A 14683-nucleotide genomic window follows, 5' to 3' on the forward strand; every position below is an offset into this window, starting at 1 on the left:
TTAGCGGTCGGCACCTCCACACTAGTAGCACAAAGGACGTTTATCAAGGGTTCACCACACGGCCGTCTTCTTTGGCATCTGGTGTTGGACTACTGGAGGTCGGGCTGGTGGCATTAGACGGCAGTACAGACTAGCTTTTCTAAACGGATTGGAGCGTAAACGGTTTTACGAAGACCCGCGGAGTAGGTCATAACCTGTGGCTCGCGGATTGATTCGGACGGTATAGAAGTTCAAGAAACGTGTCTTCTTCCCGCATCACCTCAGTTATTGAAGCCGCTAGGGATTGTCGCTTCGTCGCGAAAAATTTCGGTAGCTGTTTGCTCACACCTGCACGGGTGTTCTGGCGTTGTGCGTAGTAGCTAATTTACCCGGCACCAATTGACTGCGAGACCAGATCATTGATTAGGCGGTCGTACTGCCTCGTTCGTATTTCAAGCGTCTGTTTCAATGCCGCCGCCTCAGAAGCGATCTCAGCCACGGTGTTCGGGTGTTTGTAGGCAGGGCTCGCGAAGAGCTCTCGTTTATCCTCTTGCATCAAAACCCTTAGTTTTGTTTCATCCCTAATTTCTGCGTATGCACGGCGAAAAAGTTGCTTCTACTCGTCAACAAACATGGTCACGCTTTCATTTTGATGCAGCGTGCGTGCCTGCAGCAGCTCCTCGGCCCGGTTGTTGCGCACAGGTTTCGTGAACGTTTTGAAAAGCACGGTGTTAAAAACTCTTAAGTCACCATCGTAAGTTCGTGGTTCTGAAACCAAATTCGTGCGTAGCCTTCGAGGTAGCAAAACACCTGCCCGAGTGCTTCGTCCTCATCCCATCGGTTACACGTTCGAACCCCTTTCGAGATGCTCCAGCCATTTCTCAGGATCTTTTGTAGGTGAACAAAAAAATGGTTGATCCCAGGCTTCCTGAAGAGCTAACGAAGTGCTTGATGGGTTGGTGATCATTGATGCGTCGTTCATAGAAGCAATCGTTAAGACTTCCCCGTTCAAATATTTCCGCAATAGTACAAATTCCCGAATTAGGTATTGCTGTCGACGGTGGGAATGCGTTGGGCTTGGTTGGCGAGTTTAATTGGGCTTAGGGTGTATGTACGCCGCCCCACCACCATATCTCACGAAGCCAAAGATGACGCAGTTTGGTCGAAGGAAAAACAACTTTACTGTAACGCAGCTGGAGAAGCCGCACTCATCAAAGTGGCGGGCACAGGCGAGTGTCGGCGAACCGAATACCACCGCGTCTGCTCTGCGGGTATTTATTTTTGGGCGTGATTGCTTCTACAACCGTTGAATCTAAACCAGAACATTGTACATCAACGAAAACTATTCTAAGCTCTTAAAGTTAATTCGAATCGCTCTCCCTATTACCCATGATTCACTTAGCGGTTCACTTAGCACGTAAATAACCAAGGGCGGCGCAGGCGGGTTGTAAAAGCAAACAAAAATAATTAAACCCAATGCATGGTTCGCGCAATGTCATATAGACTGACTTAAGTTTGCTACTCTACCATGGTGTCACCCTGGCGAGAGGCACTGCGCCTTTGGCGGGAAGCAAATACAACGTTCTGGTAACTAATTTCACCGAGTACTGCCACAAATAAAACAAGGCAGCTGCAATGGTGTTCTCGAAGAAAGGCACAAAGCAAGTAATGGAACAGCAGTCGCCACTTTGAACGTGCTCCAGAAGATGCCTTCACGGTTTCGCATAGTTTTGTCGTGAACAAGGCACTACCACACGAAAGACGAAACAAATTATGCGCTTTGCTACGTCGCTGCAGTGATTCCTTTTCTTCGAGCTACAAATTATATCAGACAACTTTAACGAAGCAACGTTAAATGAACGAAGAAGCCCAACCAACGCGACAGTCACCGAAATGCGTGTTTTTACACAAGCGGGATCAATCGGTACACCATTCGAAGAAGTGCTGAGGGGCGATTTTAAACAGCCATAAAAAGCCCCTCGACTGTGACGGTTGTAGTCGTGAAGAAAAAAGACGGCTCATTAGGCTCTTCATTGGCTACTTGCGACTGAAAAAAATCACCAACAAGGACGTTGCCCAGTGCCAGCAATTGACGACGTTCGCGACAACTTCACCCATGCGAAATTTTCCTGTTTTATTCATCTGAAAACAAGCTACTGACAAATTTAGGTGAACGAAGAGACTGAGAGAAGACTGAATTCATAACCCTGGATTGTCAATGCGAGTTCAAGGCCAGGCTTTTTGGGCTGCTCATGGCCCCAGCAAGTTTTCAAAGAGGCATGCACAACATGGCAACTGGTTTGAAGTGGCCCACATGCCTCGTATACCTTGACTACGTTTAGGTATTCTCCAGGATGGTCGACGAAGACCTTGCAAGGTTTGATTCTATAGTCGAAGACATTCCTACATCGGGAATAATGCTGAAGTCCTAGAAGTGTCGTTTTGCGTCCAAGAAACGCAGTGTTTTGGGCCCAGTCGTCAACAGCGGGATATCCTGCAAGATACTGCGAAAATTTCAGCCATCGCAAATTGCCGAAGACCTAAAAACAAGGAGGGCATGCGAAGAATTCATGGTCTCTGTGCATAGTAGCGGTGCTTCGTCGCGAACTTTGCACACATTGCCGACTCCTTCACACACTTGACGAAAGTTAGCACCCGTGTCGGCTGAGAAAACGCCCAAAGGTAGCATTCTGGTAGCTACAGCAATGCCTGGAAATCCCACCCGTGCTGGCCTAATTCAACGCTTACGCCGAAGTGGATATGCACACGGGATTCAGTTATTTAGTCGCCGGTGCTGTGTCGTCCGAAAGCCAAGTGGTTCCGAAAAAGTATTCACCTATGCCAGCCGTCGTCTTGTAAAAAAAGCGAAAATATACTGACCCTCGGAAAAAGTTTGCCCCCCGATTATATCGGCCACAACATATTTTCACCCATACGTGGGGGTAGCGCGTTCAAGGTTGTGACAGACCACCATGCGCTGTGTTGGCTCGCCAACTTCGAAGATCCCCTGGTGGGCTTGGGCGGCGCAGATTGCGCCTGCATCGTTTCGACGTTACCACCCTCTATAAATGCAGCAGAAAACACACCTACCCCTACTGTATGTCTCGCACCAAGGTCGCCCCACAACCACATGACTGTGATGCAGACAGCGCGTCCTTAGGAGTCGTGACGGAGAGTGACATCAGCGCACCGGAGCCTGCCGACCCCTAGTTTGATATCATGATCGACTACCTCCAAGGACGCATCGTCACATTCCCTAGGACGTTCTAAAGCAAGTTTTATGAATTCAGCCTGGAATACTCTGTCGTTGTGAAGAAAAATTTCAAACCCGAATAAGAACAAATTTTCCGATTGTCATCCGCGTAACAAGTTGAGACAAAATTTTGTTAGCGTGCCACGACGACTCCTCTTTCGGACAGCTCGGCGAAGCACACACTATTCAAAAAATGAAGGCACCGCCTTACAACCAATCTGTTCACTATATCTGGAGGTGCAATGACTTCCAATGACAAAAAACGCTGCCGCCGAGACCCACCGAATTCTGCAGCGGTCGGCGTCCTATCATGGCACTCAAAACCGATTGTAATGGACCTTCTGGGCCCGTTCTGTATGGCGCAATTCGAGGAAAATTGTATATTCGTAGCGAAAGAATACATGAAACGGTCCACTGAGACCGTCGCTTTTCAGAGAGCGGCAGCAGAAGCAATCGCAAAGGTCTCCGCCAATCATGTACTGCGATCTGGAGCCTCTGTAGTACATTTACCCGACCATGGAACGCTTTTTGCGGTGGAGCTCGTGCAAAAAATCGTAGGCTACACCAACACCGTTCTCCCAAAAACAGCAGCGGACCACCCTAAATGTCTAAAGAATAAAGGAACGTCGTAAGAAGGCGATCATGGATATGCTGTCTACGCACGTCGACGTTGATCGAAAGAATTCAGGCAAAGTCCCTTTATCTATAAGATAATCTTTAAGATAATCTATAAGTTTAAAAAAATCCCAAGAGATGTTGTCGTTTTACTATAGTCGATATTGAATGATTTACCCACTGACCGAGCTAATAAATCAAGCTGACCTATTGACCTTGCATAAAATGCAAGACGGAATAAAATTCTTTTTTGAACTGATTCTGGTGCGCTTCAATTTAGAGCCTCAATTAACACATCAGATGACTTGACAAGGTTAACCGGACGAAAACATCCCCAGAGGATGACGGAGTGTCGGTTCAAGATAGATTTTTTAAATATGGTTCGTTTCCATTTGCAACAAGAGAAGAAAATTCGCTAGCCAGTTTCACAACTGTACCATGAATTTGAAAGAGGTTTTAATACTGGCACAAAAACTTCACACAATATAAAAATAATTGGTTCTTTCCATGTGAATGTGTATCCTTTGTGACGCCAGTGTGAAATATTCAGAGGGTTTATAATAAAAAGCATAAATTCAGTAATCCATGTGCCAATGAATGTTGTACGCCGTATTACTGCATCTTGTATGGTAACGTTTCTTGTAAAATGTATTCCTTCACTTGTTTTGCTCTATTGCATAAGCAATAGATCATGTTCAGATCAAGTGTCGAGTAGGGCATTTCATGTGACCCATATTCCACCGATTTCGTAGGCCCCAATGTGCACAAAAACTCTGACATGTGTTCTGGATATGGCCTTCCTGTAAGAACCCTGGGGGTGTTGCAGAGTGTGTTTATAATAAATATATGAATATATAAATTAGCAGTGTGTATTTACTCTTCTGATGGCAATTCTTCTCCCTAAATAATAAATCAATGGCAATCACTGCGAAGATGCCCCAGAGCTGAAGGTTGAAGAAAAGGACGAAGGGGTGATACAGACAACTGCGGAGGTAGACGCCGGTTTCCCGATGAGCAAAGCACACGTGCACTCTGTCAACAGTATCTGAGGGCACCGACACCCTCCTATCATGAACGGTGTTTGATCACGCGAAATTCTCGGGCCAGTTCTTTCTCTTGTGGCGCATCCAATTGCACTTGACGTGGCTTACTCGGCTTTTGGTGCTTAGTTTTCTGCCTTCCCTTGCACTTTCACACTGTGGCCCCTTGTCTGGATATGAGCTTAGTTGCGTACGTTCGCTTGCGTTTCTCTACACGTCTACGCTTACACTCTCCAACCTGTATACGTGCCAAGTGCTTCTCCTCTTTTTGCTTAAAACGCTCTCTAGTTGACACATGCTCCCTGCTCTGTGTCTGAGAATGCTTATCCGCGGCTCGTAAAACACTCAATCATTCATGACATCGACTAAATTCTCATGCACATTTCCCTGTCTGTTTGGGCTATTTGCGCCTGTTGGTTTAAAAGTAAGTAGGTGTGAAGTGGTAGCGCCCATGATTCGCACAAGCAGGAGTTAAAAAATCTCGTTAGCTTGCAGCAATTCTTGTGCCATTTGGAAGTTTTTTCTTCCGATCGTCTTTGGCAGTGGCTCTATGTACTGTGTCAGTTCCTGTTGCGTGGTGGCTATGCGGCATGGGTAATTATCCCTGACTGGTAGTGGCACTTATCCTTGCGTAGTACTGGCGACAAAATTACCGTGTGCCGTGTGTACTGGAAGGAAAATATGATCAACTTGCATGACGACGCGATCATTAAATCATATTGACATTCGCGATTGCTTCGACTGACACTCGTGGTAGCCAATTGTGTAGGTTGATGTTCACGCACGCGTTAATTGCGTGAGTAGTAGCGTCGAGGAGGTACGTCAGGATTCTGGCTACATTTCGTGACATTTCTAAGTTGATTTGTATAGGAGTACTGTCACATTCTGTTTCAGTCATCAGCACAGTGGTGTACAGGAGCAATGGAATGATTATGATCCGGCATTCTGGCCAAGACTGCGGCGCCTAATTTAGACGTCAAATTGTATTGTACCTCATTGTGCGTAGAATAATTAAACATGATGGCAAGCCCTTCGTGATAAGGCAGGAATAGGATGAGGGCGGAGTTCTGCACCTACCAGGCCTAGTTTCAGTTTTTTGGCACGAGGTCGGCAGGGATGCTTTTTTTAATTATCTGCGTCCAAATGCACCGCCGGGCGGTTGGGTAGTTTCTGGTACAATACTGGTACGGGTTCCACACTTATTAAGTACCTCCCCTGAATTGGGATAATGAAACGAGAGTCGACACAATGCAGCTTTAATATATAAATCCCCCCCCCGTTTCAAAGCTCCTCCTTTGCGCGATTTTTTTACAGAAGGTTCATCAACAATATATCACAAATAAAATGTGCCACCAACACAAATTATTTCTGCGGTACAGTGAATGGCATGTGGGACAGTAGTAGGTGGAGCCCCGGTGCTTACCGGGCAATAATTCCCGTACAATGTCATATTGCGTAAGACAGGAGCTCAAGTAAACAAAACGCCCTGGCTCTCAATTGATGAACAAGATGCTACTACAACTTTAAAAGTGGAGCGACACGATGGCAGATATTGGATCACCTAGGATGCTCATCCTATAGAAACTGTAATTTTACCTACTGCTCAGCAGCGAAGTACCTGTGGTAAAGGCGCTAAAATACGCCATTTGTGCAAATATTCAGAACTATAAAAATAATGTTTAAATGCGTTCTTATCTTCAGACGTGGAGCAAAAAAATGTTAAAGCGTAAAACAGGATTTGTAACTTTTGTCATTGCACAAGTGTAATAATATCATAATATCATCGGCTGCCCAGTACATGCTAAAACTGTAAACACGGCTCATAACAATTCTGCCTCCGAATTTCTCGGCACCAATATAACTAGTGCATCTTTTTGAGAAAGCACAAAAATACGCCAAAACGCAGGTTGCCTTCCACTTCTCACCACACAAGTCAAAACACAGCAAAATCAGTCTTTACTGTTGACATAACCAGTGCCGTTTTAGTAATGAGGACGGAGTGATCAGATTAAAATAAACAGAAACATCGAATGTCGTATGTAAATTCTCAGGCGTAGTCACACTGTGTACGCAATTCCGACTTAAGACCTACGTAGAGGTTGGTTCATTATGTGGGGTGACGTACTGAAGAAGAGGGGAATGCCAATATTGCAGCTTATTTGGCGGTTATCGTTAAGTTTGAGGAAACGAACTATATCTAAAAGGCCGTACTCTGAAGGTGGTCAGAGCATAAGGAGACAATATGGACGCAGTTGAACATATAAGCAGTTACACGGCGTTTATCTTGACTCTTGTTTTTTCAGTCTTCTGCCTGCACTTTTTTGTTCTTGTAAAGAATGTGATTCCTTATCTAATATACGACATTGCAACTCGAAAGAGTTACGCGTGGTTAAAGCTGTTACAAAATGCGCAATGCACACGACAGCTCGTTCCCGCAGCTGAAACAGCGCATTATTCAGCACCTGCTTTTATTTTCTCTTATACTTGTTGGAGAATACAAAGCCCGAGGATCACAATTTTTTGGCATTGATAGTCCGCAACAGCCGTTCCAGGTGCGCCCTCTCCCCGACTACTTCTCTCCCGCTTCACGCTACCCTCCTTGCTCTCAACAACGCGTCGGCACCCCTCTCCCTTTCCCTATAAAAAAAATAATACTTACCCCCGCCTGGTTTCGATCCCACGACCCTGCGGGCGGAACGCAAGGTACATGGTGCTCTGCCCACTGCGCCACAAAGCCGACACAGAATGGAAGGCTACGAACGCGCCTTATCTTCTTGACTCATTCAAACTACGTCAAGAGCTGCTGATACAACGCATTCACTACCTGTGGGCGGAACGCGAGGTACATGGTGCTCTTCCCAATGCGCTACAATACCGACACAGAATGAAAGGCTACGAACGCGCCTTATATCCTTGACGCATTCAAAGTACGTCAAGAAGCTACGTCAACTATGCTACAGCCCAGGGTGCGTAGCCACAGGTGCCACCGTAACTTGTCTAGGGTGCGCAGCGTAGCGTTCAAGCCCTGCAGGCCTACTGGAGGTCGTTTCCGAAGCCGTTAAGGGTGTGTTGCCACGCTCAGAACCATTGCCTTGAGCCGCTATCTGGAGGCAGGCTGGGCATTTTTCCAGGGTCCTGGCCTAGGGATTCATGGCAGGTGTCACCATCACTTGCTCTCCTTGCCCTTTGCGCCTCCCTCTTCCTGTTCCACTTCTTATAGTCCCCTCGTTTGGGGAGTTGCCCTTGGCCTTCCCCTTGTCTCTTTTTGCTTCCTCTTCTAGTCTTCTTCGGGAGGTTGCTCTCTTCGGGTATTATAACACCACAAGCCTGCACGCAGGCGCAGTCGGGTCGCGGTCAACACGGTAACCACGGAAGAGCCGTAGGATACGGTGTGCTTAAACTCCGTAGTGTTTATTGACAGGTTTTCAGATATTTTACTACGTGTTTAAAACAGAGAATTTAGAATAAGTGCTACCAACAATACAAAACCGGACACATTTTAAAATACTCGCAAACATAGGTAAAAACCAAGAAACCTGATAGATCATATCGATAGGAAATGTGAAACTAAGCTTTCAAACATACCAGTCCACGATTTGTGAACTGTGTTCGTTGATATGAACGTACATTTGTTTTGTCCATAGCAGAGGCCCTGGACTACATTTACCGAGTGGTGGAGCAAGTTCCTCTGGGTAAGAACATCAAAGTGTTCGCAACAAACTCGTACTTGGCAAGTTCAGTATGAGACTACGCAGTTAAAATATATATCAAATAGCGCAGTACAAGAGGCTAACAACTTGGCAGTTTTGCCGCCTGGCGGTCTAGAGCTAAAATGAGAGCATTCTTTTCTATTTTATTTATCCTGTTCTTCGTAACATTCTATCAAGATGGGGCAAGGACTTGCAGGAGAACTTTTGCAGGGCATCATTAGCTAATCTTGAAGCATGATGCTGCCGAAATACCCTGCGCTAACTTAGCGGCACCGGAGCACTGTTACAATGGCGCTTTTAAGGATACAATAAATATTCGTCCGTGGTGTGCGGGTGAAGGGTTGAGCCCGGTGAACGGACACGTTGGTGTGTCGTATCCGAATAAACAGACCAGGTGCCAGTACAAATATTAGAACTTGATGAAGCACCCGCACCCTTCATGCGGAAATGGTAATTGCCGCAAGACGTTGAATTCTCAGCTATTTTAAAAGGAAGCTGTAAGCCTAAACAAGCGAGGATCTAACGTAAACGAAGGCTTGGAGGCTCATCTCTCAGGTCAAGACTTTTGTAACAGCATCGACGGTCAGTTGCTTTGCAGCCACTGGAGGCTTCGGACTCACTCGTGACGCTTGTTTCCTGTACGACACAAAGTCAAATATTCCTGACAATTAGGGTACTTTCTAACGCGAAATTGTTGAGCTACGTCAACATTAGTCTTTTCGGTTAAGCAGCACAGCTGTTGTTTTTAGGAATTGATCTCTAGATCAGCGAATGCAGGGTGGCGCGCGGTACTATTCTCTGTTATCTCGCAGCATGTTGGCTTATTGAGCATGTTGTAAATTGTACTTTAGCCTCCCCTAATAGGGCATGTAGTTTGGTCTAGCCACGCAAGGAGGACGACGGCCGTGGGCCCAAACGACCTGAACAACCGATGAATATGCAGCACGGAGCGCGCGCTTGGTTTCTGTGTTTTTTAAGCATAAAAGAACAAACACTTCCTTTCATGAAAGCATTGTTCTGTGTTTTTTTATCTGGCACCACTAGACGGCGAGGTGGGTTTTTACACAGGTGTGTAGTTTTAGCTCGCAAACTGCCCCCTGACTGTCACTTTCGGTGAGCATCTCGCGCCGCGTCGGCTAACCAACCTGTTTTCATAATGTTGTGGCACTCTCTTTCACCGTTTTCTATAGGTCTTCGGTCTTTTTAATATCTTCATGGTTACGAGCTGACACAAAATTACAGTAGAAGTCAACAAAGTGCGGCGAAATAAATTATAACGCTGGGTAACATAGGGCAGTTCTGTGCCTCTTGTAGCTTGGTACCTATCTCCAGGATTCGTGCAGGACGTTCAAGGCCCCAAGAAAACTTAATAATTATCGGCGTCTGTATCGAAGAATTCAATCGGCCGGGGTTAACTTCCATGAAGCCGGTGTAGAGAGCTCTACACATTCAGCATGAGGAGTCGGGTCTGACCAAGCTTCCCTGAGATCACTTCGAATAATCTTGTAGCGATGGGGGATAAGTTGTTGTGCTCTTTGGTGGTTAGCGTATAAATCATTACGATGTCTGTTCGGTGTGTAGAGTCTTGGGTGTAGGCGTTGGAATGTCATGATTCACCCTTGGGTGTATCAGTTACTCACAAAGCGATCATATTCCAGTTTTCTTGGTGATGTAGAGCTAGACTTGGGTGTCTTTGCTTTCAAAGGACAGGCACGTTCACTGGCGCAGAGTGAGGGTTAACGGGTGAATGGACATTGCTGATTATTTTATTATTATTACATGATACCTTGTCTTTTCTTGGCTTGTTTGGAGATATGATATGGTTAATTTTGTGTGATTGTGATGCGACCTGTGAATACGTTGGTGATCGTAGCAGCATTTTAATTGTGTGTGAATTCATTTTGTGCAGAATGTGATAGGCAGTGTCAATTTGATATTTGATTAAAAATATTATTTTGATAAGTTATCGCTTTAGCGGGAAAATCTTCTGTTTGCTTGCAATCTGAAGGGTCGTAGTTTGTGTGCTTTATGCACAGTAGGATATTTTTCACAGGTTTCGTGTAGGTCCTACAGACGTCTCGAGGGTCCTTTATTCTGGGCCGCATGATAGCGTTTTGATGCTTTATCTTTTGCAAGAAGTTTATTGAAGTTGTTGGGGACAATATTTTCATCATGGCTGGGTAGGGGGAGTCATATGCAGGGAGGAGGATGGGTATTGGGACAGTATAGGGGTGTGCCCCTATTTCTCGCCAGTCTACCTGTGATGGGTAGTGGAATTGTGTAGACCGTAGGATGTCATGTTATGAGGGAGGTTGAATTTTTTTAAGAAGTGTCGGCAAAGTCTCCTGGGCAGCCTTTTCCACAGTGCCATGATGAAGAGCGCATAGTTTACACGTGAGAGAACATTGCTGGAGGGTGCAGAGCAGGGTGCAGAGGAAAAAATAAAACTTAACGAAGTACCCGCATTATTTATGCGCAAAAGGTAACTGCAGTGAGACGTGAACTCCTCACCCATTTAAAAGGAAGCTGTAAGTCGAAAGAAGCAACGATTGAAAGTAAATGGAGGACTTGAGAATCGTCTCTCAGGCCAATATGTTTGTGGCAGCTGCGATGGTCACTGTTTTAAAGGCAGAAGGAAAACCTTGGTAGGTGTAGAGGATGTCCCCTAGAGGGGGATAAGTGGTATCTTAAACAGATACGGGGACATTGTGCTAAGAGGTAAGGAAGTCTCTTACCCTACCGAAGAAAAGTAACTAGGTGTGCAATTTAGGTGCAACGGCACGTATTAACTGTCGCACTCAAATATAAATAGTCATGAAATAGGCACAATGTAGGAGTGTCGAAAACATGTTGTTCCGTGGCAATGCAATAACAGTTGTTTTTAGATAGCAAGTACTTGTCGGCTTCTTGGCAGCGAGGGATAAAAAATGTTGTCAAAGAAATTTGACAGAGAAGCTGAGCTCGGAAGGAACCACTAGCGCATGCCGAAGGATCGCGTCGGTAAATACAAAAGTTACATGTAGACAAATCTTGACGGCAGCGCATCTGCAACGCCATAGCGAGTTCGTGAGTCTACATTGCATTATTATATTTTTGTTAGAAAAAAACATAACTATGAAGTGTGCAGAACACTGAACAAGAGCGTTGGTAAAAAGCTTTATCTTTACGACAAGCATCATAAATGTGACAAAGCGGGCCTGACTTTGGCTGAGATTTACTCTATCCTTGTTCGAATGTGCAAAGAGTATGAACAATTAGACAGTGAAATACAATGCTCAATCCAAGACACACTGATGGTAAATTTTGTACCGCCGACCTAAACAATAACGTAGCGGTTAATGGAGAGACACGTGACGGAAGCTCCCAGAGTGTTCCTCGAGGTATATCGGATGGCTTTATAACGCTACTTTCTTAGGACGAGCAGCGGGAAACTCGTAAATGACCTATCTCGGGCCTTCTAGAATTGCGACCCTGGTCAGGAGTATTGAAGACTTAGGTGGCCAGAGAAGCAGCGATGTTAGAGAGACGAGGGGTCTTTGGGGTAGCTGACTCGATCCGAGCGCCGGAGATACGGTTAGGAATGGTCAGAAATTGTTTATTTGGTGCGAATCTTGGCTTTTCGGTTTTGTAACAAAAGCGCGATCATTGTGGGCATGCAGGCTGGCCGAGCATCGGCATGATGACAAACACGCTTTGGTTTTTCACGCAGTTTTGTCACTACACCTGAAATATTAGAACCAGTTTTTCTTGTTTTTGTCGCTGGCTCAAGCTCAAATTACACCTGCCATACAGACATGGCATGTGGTACAGTTGTAGTTAGTGCACCAGTGGTAATTGTCGTTGCACTAGTTTGCGTAAATTCTCCTATCGTGTGAAACTGGTGCTTCAGTAAAAAAACCCGTCTGGCCATTACTGCTCTAAAAAGGTGCTAGTACAGCTTTAAACTTTGTGAAAAAAAATGGCAGATATTGTATCAACTGGACAACTCGTTCTATTGACCCTGTTTTTTGATGCAGCCCTGAGGAGTGCAGAATTACTTGAGGATAAGTTTGTAAAATGCGCCATCACTTTGTAAAATGCGCCATCAGTTATTCAGAAAACGTTCAATTATGTGTAATTGGGTTGTTCACTTGGAGGTTGGAGCAAGAACATGTCGTTAAAATGTAAAAAAGCATTCTTAACTTTTGTCACTGCACCAGTGTAGTATTATTGTAATTTCAACCTATCTTTTGTGAACCCTCAATAAGTTAAAAAGCTAATGAGAATTCCGCTACCGACTTTCCCGCAGAAATATAACTAGTGCATATTTCGCGAACGCGCCGAAACCTCCTGAGAGGGTAGGCCCCGTATGCCAGAGCGAAGGTTGCCTTCCACTTCTTTTGTCTTGATAATTGCAAAAACCGCCAATCAAAGTCTCCACTGTTCGAGCAACCGCTGCCACTTAAGTGGCCAGAATGACCGTGCACAGAAGCAAATAAATGGAAACCTCGAATATCGTATGTAAATCCTGAGGAGTTTTCATTCTGTAGATGCAATGCCGACCCATAATAAAACATAATGTTGGTACAATACGTCAGGTGAAGTATAGAAAAATAGGGGAACGCCATTAGGAATACATATTGGTTGGTTACTGTTACAATGTAGGATAAAAACGGCGCCTACAAGGCTGAACTGTGACGAGAGATCGTATGGAGGCAGGCGAACAACTAAGCAGTGAGGCGATGTTTATCTTTACTTTCGTTATTTTTCCGTATTCTGGCCGCACTTATTTCTTCTTGAAAGGGTGTCATTCCTTCGATAAGATAAGACATTGCAACTCTGAAGTATTACTCCAGGTTAAAGCTGTAAAACATTGCGCAATATACAGGAAAGCTTATTCCCGCAGACGAAACAGTGCATTATACAGCACCTCGTGTATTTTCTCTGAATTTTTAGGAATGCACAACCTTACTACCACGATTTTTGGGTATCGATGGTACGCGTTGCAATGGCAGCATTGAGCTCTTTGACCGACACTGCTTTTCCCACTTTATATTATGGTATAGAAAACTTGTCTGTTTTGAGCAAGTAGAAAATGGTCTCATGAAAGCCTAGGGTATGCAGAATTCACGCAGCATTACGGCCTGAAACTATCTCGTCCTTTGTGGACATTTTTCATAAAACGTACTAGCAGTTATAGAAGTCAATAACTGTATTTGTTCGTTTATATATTAAGTACGTTTCCAACGAATCCATCTTGGAGGGGGCGAAAAAATTCAAATTGATTTTTGGTTATTGGTAAGGTGATGAGCTGATCATTAGCACATGATTCCATATTGATATGTTTGTGTTTCTTTATCAGTTATATTGATGGTAGATTGTTTTGAATAAGGTATAGTTATTTAGGATTGTTGTTTTCACAAGTGTACACTTTGGGGGATATGCAATAATGAAGATTTCGTTGTTTTATTAAAAACTGTACTCCTGCCAATATGCTCATTTTTCTAGCATTCCTTTTTGGAGTATTTTGGGTATTGGGCAGTAGCACGCCGTTAAAAGACTTCACCTGAAGCAAAAGTGCATCACAAAATTAAGGGGTAAAACTGTAATGCTTTATGGGTCTCAGAAGCAAGATCGGCAAAATTTAATCATTGCGTACGGCAGGTTATAAATTATAGGATTGTTTCACTTTCGTTGGTCATATCCTTTGTCGTATCTAGTTCAGTTTACACATCGGTTTTATCTGTAGTTCTACTACGCTCCTTCAGTTTGCACTAGCCTGAACAGTCAAAATTTACCATTGAAATAATTGACTCTGCATGCTGAATATTTTAACATTTCTTTAAATTTCTGCTTGCACCCATCCTCAATTTTATGGTACTTCAAAATGGGGCCACTATCAAGATGGACAACGTTTCAATAAGTAAAATGTTGAATATTCTGTTTAAGTCATTTGAGAGCTTTAGCACTCCGTATGCTTCGTGTTGTACGTGCGTACCGTGTTGATGAGGACCCGTCTGGGCACTTGAGCATTCGTCCAATTAGGATGAATTTGTTTTACGAGCCGGCCATTGCCCTTCTCACGCAATGGACACGGTGAGGTGCAC

This window comes from Haemaphysalis longicornis, unplaced genomic scaffold (genome assembly GCF_048455015.1).
Source record: "Haemaphysalis longicornis isolate Haplotype H1 unplaced genomic scaffold, Haemaphysalis longicornis Haplotype H1 scaffold_6, whole genome shotgun sequence".
In the NCBI taxonomy this organism is placed as follows: Eukaryota; Metazoa; Arthropoda; class Arachnida; order Ixodida; family Ixodidae; genus Haemaphysalis; species Haemaphysalis longicornis.